We start from the raw sequence: 6,242 nt of genomic DNA, 5'->3' as shown, positions 1-6,242 counted from the left end.
CCTCCCCATATTTTAAGATTTTGCTTATTCAAAGTCACCAGCAGGTTAGTGGAGAACACTAGACCTCAGATCCCTGGCTCCCAGCCCAGGTGGGGAGTTCTTTTCTACCATATTCATAGGGCCTCTTAAATATCTCAGAAATAGGCCAATTGTTATGCTTGAACAAACCGTTTTGGGTTTCCTTCCTCAAGGAGTGACTGTATACCAATTCAATCTGTGGTTTTTTATAATCTATAATTTTTAAATAACAGCTTTGTTAAGGTATGATCCACATACTGTGCAATTCACTCATTTACAGTGTACAATTCAGTGGTTTTAATATACGGGCAAATTGTGCAGGCGTCACTATGATCAATGTCAGAACACTTTCATCCCCCCAAAAGAAACCCTATTCCCATTAGCAGTCACTCTCAATTCTTCCTCTGCCCCCACAGCCAGCCCTAGGCAACCACTAATCTACTTTCTGTTTCTATAGATTTGCCTATTCTGGAATGGTCACAGAAATGGGATCACACACTATGCGGTCTTTTGTGACTGGCTTCTGTCACTTAGCATAACGTTTTCAAGGTTCATCCAAGCTGTAGCGTGTATTAATACTTTATTTCTTTTTATTGCTGAATAATATGCCAAATTTTGTTTATCTGTTCATCAGTTGATGGACATTTGGGCTGTTTTCACTTTCTGGCTAGTATGAATAATCCTGCCATGAACACTCATTTACAAACCAATTATGGTTTTAAGTGGGAACAGCTACCTTATGAGGTTGTTGTAAGAATAAAGTGAGAGGAGGCATGTAAGGCACCAAATAGAGTGCTCAGTACACAGAAAGTACAAAGCAAATGGTGACGTCATATGATGAGGCTGGTAACCATGGTGATAGGTGACTCTGTTAGGAGCTGGAGGAGCTGGAGGTTGATGGCCCTCAAACATTTCTTTCTTGCCTTTTGCCCTACTCCATGGCTCCACTTACATCTTCCCCTTTTCTTCATTTTGACTTTCTTTTCCCTTCCCAGCTCGTATCTTAACATTATTGGTGATTCTTTTATCGATTGCTTAGTGCCCAGTAGCCTGAGGACAGGGCCATTGTCTTTGTTTCTCATTGGGAATAACTGTGACTAAGCCTTGGGAGTGAGTTTGGTGATGGACAGGAGATTACTGCTGGGAAAAGTCTATAAGGATCTTTTTCTGGATTTCAGAGACACTTATTTGGGTGACAAAACCTAATGTAAGATTTCCAGCCACAATTAAGTTTTAGAACCTCTTTTTTTAATATGCAAATACTCAGATAATTTGTCTTTTAATCAAAGGGATGTTTGGGTATCTTCTATACTGCTATGCAAGATAACTGTTTTTCATAGGTATTTATCCTTTTTTCAGAATTTCTTGGTATTTTATCCATTTTTAATAGAAGTGTAATTTATGGTGTTGTGTTAGCCTCAGGTGTACAACAAAGTGATTTGGTTATACATGTATATGTGTTGTGTTGTTCAGTTGCTAAGTTGTGTCCGACTCTTCTGTGACCCCATGGCCAGGCTCCTCTGTCCATGGAATTTTCCAGGCAAGAATACTGGAATGGGTTGCCATTTCCTCCTTGAGGGGATCCTCCCCACTCAGGGATTGACACTGTGTCTCCTGCATTGGCAGGTGGGTTCTTTACCACTGAATCACCAGGGGATATATACACACATATGTATTCCTTTTTAGATTCTTTTCCATTGTCGGTTATCACAAGACACGAATATAGTTCCCTGTGCTATACAATAGGGGCTCTTGTTATTTGTCTATTTTACGCATAGCAGTGTGTATACATTAGTCCCAACCTCCTAATTTGTCTTCTACCTCCGCCCTTCTCTATCCCCTCTGGTAATTGTAAGTTTGTTTTCTTTGTCTTTGAGTCATAGGTATTTATTTATCTTAATAGTAAATAAATTTTTATCAATTCAAAGAAAATAAAAAGTAACTACAGACAATTTGCATTTAAAAGTTTAAGTCGTTAAAACACTTTGAGGGCAAAATTTTATTTTATTGTTAGGAAATTGTTAAATTCAGTCCTCTGTATAATATACTAATCTGTCTTTATGTGAAGAGAGACCAACATCTCATTAAATAATATTGCTTGACGTCAAGCAATTGATCAAATGTTTCAGTGAAGACAGTTTTATGCTCAGTGTTGCTGCTGAATGGTGTCTGCGTTTGAAACTCTCTTTCATATTAATTCAAGATGTCATCGGTCTCTCTCTTTGACTCACACAAAGGAACAGAAACGATTCTTTTCTAGGGAGGACCTCAAAGGCAGAAGCTGCACTGACACTGCAGAAGATTTGAGGAAAGGTTCAGCAGGCCTTTTTGAAAGCGTGTTATGTGGGTGCACTTTCTTCTGCCTAAATTGACAGTTCATTTGCTTTTGAAGTCTGGAAGGGAAAAACAGTTATCAGAAAGAAACCCCCTTCTCAGGAGCAAGGCTGGCTTGTCTCTGGGAGTTCTCAGTGTGTTGTTGACTGGCGTTGTGAACCACTTTTCCTTACTCTTGTCCAAAGAAAGCCTTAGGATGCAAATTTATTTTTAAAATTAAGTTTTTTTTTCATGCTTCAAAAAGTGAACTTGTGTCAGTGACCACTCTCTGGTCCTCAGTATTTTTGTGCAAAAACGAAGACAGTACAGATAGTGAAAGCTTGTCAGAGGCGCATGCTGGAAAGATCATTAAATATAGTCACATACTAGTTCAGAAGAACTGAAAGACATTAAGAAAATTATAAAAGCCATAAAGCAGAACCTTATTAATCAGAGCAGCAAAACCTACAAATGAGGTGACAGAATTCAAGAAAGAACTAAAAATAAAAGGAAAAAAGTCATTTTAGAAAAGAAGACTGAACTAGAAGGAACAATAGAACAAACAGATAATAGAAGGTAAAAAGAAATATAATTTAACAATAAAAAAGAAATTAGAGAAATTAAAAGAACTTGAGTGAAGTGAGATGTAGGAGTAAGGTCAGAAATCTGGTTAATGGAAGGGGAAGAAGAGCAAAGAAAGGGAAAGAACAAGCATTAAAACTGGAGGTCAAGAAAACTTTTCTGAACTATTTCCTGGAATGTTTTGAATTACAGATCGAAAGAGCTATACTGACCCAGAACTGCAAATACCAGGACACATTCTAGAACAGTTGCTGGGCTTTAGAGAAAAGTTTTTAATTTCTTTTAAGGCACAAATAGCATGTGCCTTATGAAAGAAAGGAAATTAGATTATTACCAGACTTAAATTAAAAAAATTATTTTATGCAATTTGTACTTTCCATTTATGGTTGTTATAAAATATTGGCTGTATTCCCTGTGTTGTTCAATGCATCTTTTACCCTATTTTAACACAATAGTTTGTACCTACTGATCCCCAACCTATTGCCCCTCCCCTCTCCCCATTGCACTGCAGGCAGATAAAGAATCTGCAATGCAGGAGATGTGGGTTTGATCCCTGGGTCGGGAAGGTCCCCTTTCCGAGAAGTTGCCATTTCCCCGAGAAGGAAATGGCAACCCAATCCAATATTCTTGCCTGGGAAATCCCATGGACAGAGGAACCTGGCGGGCTACAGTCCATAGGGTCACAAAAGTCGGACACAACTTAGTGACTAAACCACCACCTCCCCACTGTATTACCCGACTTTGTGACAGCAAACATTTATGCCAGAAGATGGAATAAGATACTCGAGGAAACAAAATCTAAGCGAAAAGTTTTATCTCCAGTAAGACTGATACTAGCTGTGATCAACTTGCAAGAACTCAGGGAATATTGTTCTCAAGGGCCCTTCCTTATTAAAGTATCCACTAGAGATCAAGTCCATGACATAGAGAGATACAGAAGAACTGGTGGTGAGCATGAAATCCATGTTTGCTTATAGAACTGAGACTTAATGAAGGTTAAAGAGAAAGATTATAATATCTAAAGGTTATATAATCTGTCAGCATAGATCTAGTGCAACCATTGAAAAAGAGAGAATAAGGCTAACCTAAGAAAAACATTTTTTTTTTTTTCCTTATAGGAATCTTATTGATCACACAGTAGTTACAAGAATGTCAGATATAATGATGTATACAATCTAAACAAGACAGGCTAATTAAGAATGTACATAATGTAAAAATATACATATTAAAAGTTACATGTGGACAGATGCATGCAGCAGGAAGAGCAGATTGGGGCTGAGCGCCCGTATGCAGTAATATTGCTTTTTCTTCCTCAATTACAGTAAATAACTGCCACTAACAGATACAGGTTTTCCACACACATCTAGATACACAAGAGTGAACGGTGGCCTGCTGCGTGTACAGTCTCAAGTGGGTCTGATCCTTCTGTGGCAGCTCTCACAAAAAATGGTACATAGTGAATCCCATGCAGGTAGTAGGAAGCACTCGTTATTTACTCTAGTTGGACTTCAAAAATGTTTAACGTCTGACATCAGTATCTGTGAAGAACGTTTCCTTTTGCTATTTTCAAAATTGACATGCACATGGAGTGGGAGTACTTTGATGACTGCCTGACCTAACAGTGATAACTGAAATACTCTTAAAAATGTTTTAATAACATATTTAGTCACACACAACATAAAACATGGATCATCTACAGCTACAAGCCAAAAGGCAGAAGTATCTGAATCTCAATGCTTTTAGTTTCAGTATCCTGCAGCTTTCTACCTTTGTCCCAAAGAATGAAACCCATGTAACTGCTTGTTTATTTACCAAAGCAGGCACCATTCTGAGCTCTTAAGAGAATATTCAAAACAAAAAATGTCTTTCTCTAGGCCTTCTGAGAAACTTGACCAAAATTATAAATTATTCAAGGTTCCTATTGAGCAGTGGTGTTTTTCTGTGTTACTGTCTAGAGAACAAACCAAATGAGAACTCTGGAACGAGAGTGCTAACTTGAAACACACTTATTAGCAAGTGGGGACCCTGGACAGCAGCACGGTTTCCTTATTTCCTGTACACCCCCATTCACCGTGCTTTTTGCCAACTATTATGGCAAATGCATTGGGGGTGCGTGGCTATACCTGACAACATATACTTAAAGATCCTCTCAAGGAGATTCCTCCAGTTGACTGCAAACCCTTCTATAAAAAGTTGGCAGCTTCTGTGAACCTAGAGAAGACAATGTCTCTCTGAATGCTCAAAACTGCAAGTTTCTTTTGGGGAAAAAAAACATTAACTTGAAGGTCTATTTTATTGGCAACTTATAATGCAAAGTATTTTATTTTTAAACATTAAATTTAAAAACAAGATAGCCTAGGTGAAATAATAAAGTTTCCCAAAGCTGAATGTGCTCATCTGGAGCTCAGTTTTTCTGTTTGAAGTACAAAAAAACAACTTCCTAAAACTCCTAGGCAGGAAACTACTGTTTTGATGATCGGTGATTAGATGAACTGATCAACCTCAGTTGGTAATATCCCTTTTTTATTCCTTGGTAAGGGTTTAAAAAATTCTGTAACACGCATTTTTCTTTTAGTCTTACACAGATAATTTCATTCCAAAAGTCTCCTGAGAGGCGTATACCATATACAGGAATCCATCTTCATCCTTCTCGCTTTCATACACTTCACAAATCGGAGTGGACACACTCACCATGCTATGTCCATTCACTAACAGGAAGAAGGCTTATCAGCATTGAGCTGTAAGCGCCTTCTTATTATCTTGATGAGCTCACTCATGTTGACATGATCAGGCACCAGAAACTTTGTTTTATCCAGGACAGGAAGCTGTTTCTCACCTTTGTATCGTTCTATTATTACCGGGATTTTGGTAGGATGCTGCTCTCGGATAAGTCGGACATCTTCTACTCTTTGTTCGAAGGTTCGGCGCTGTTTGAAGGTTTTCTCGGACGGCATGGCGCTGCAGGCTGGGTGGGGGCGGCGAGTTGGAGGCTGCAGGCGGCGGCAGAGGCGGCGACAGCTCCGACAGAAAAACATTTTTAAAGTGTTTTCTCTATTCAAAATCTGTGACAGTGTTATTATTATTCTAAGACTGTTGTACAGTTGTCATAGCTTAGAGCAAATGATGGGATATTCTGATTCTGTCAGCTTTGCGGTCCTTGAGAACTAGGATTGTTGGTTCGGAATAAAGGGTGCAATCCCCTAGTAGCTCTAGTCCTGATACACTGTGTTCCCTTAAAAGAAACTAGGACTTGGAGAAATGGCTGATTCCAGGTCTGGACTAGGAAATGTATAAGATGAACTAGAGCGTCTTGACGTAGCACGAGCAGG

General features: G+C 38.8%; 1 pseudogene; it reads right to left on the bottom strand.

Annotated features, from left to right (window-relative positions):
* Nucleotides 1–5,192: 5,192 nt before the first annotated feature.
* LOC113888625 lies at nucleotides 5,193–5,937 on the bottom strand (annotated as a pseudogene).
* Between the last annotated feature and the right edge of the window lie 305 nt (nucleotides 5,938–6,242).

The sequence above is a fragment of the Bos indicus x Bos taurus genome, unplaced genomic scaffold (genome assembly GCF_003369695.1).
Source record: "Bos indicus x Bos taurus breed Angus x Brahman F1 hybrid unplaced genomic scaffold, Bos_hybrid_MaternalHap_v2.0 tig00000256_arrow_arrow_obj, whole genome shotgun sequence".
NCBI lineage: Eukaryota > Metazoa > Chordata > Mammalia > Artiodactyla > Bovidae > Bos > Bos indicus x Bos taurus.
Note: the sequence above shows the minus strand (reverse complement) of the source record. Positions and strands in the feature narration are given on the sequence as shown.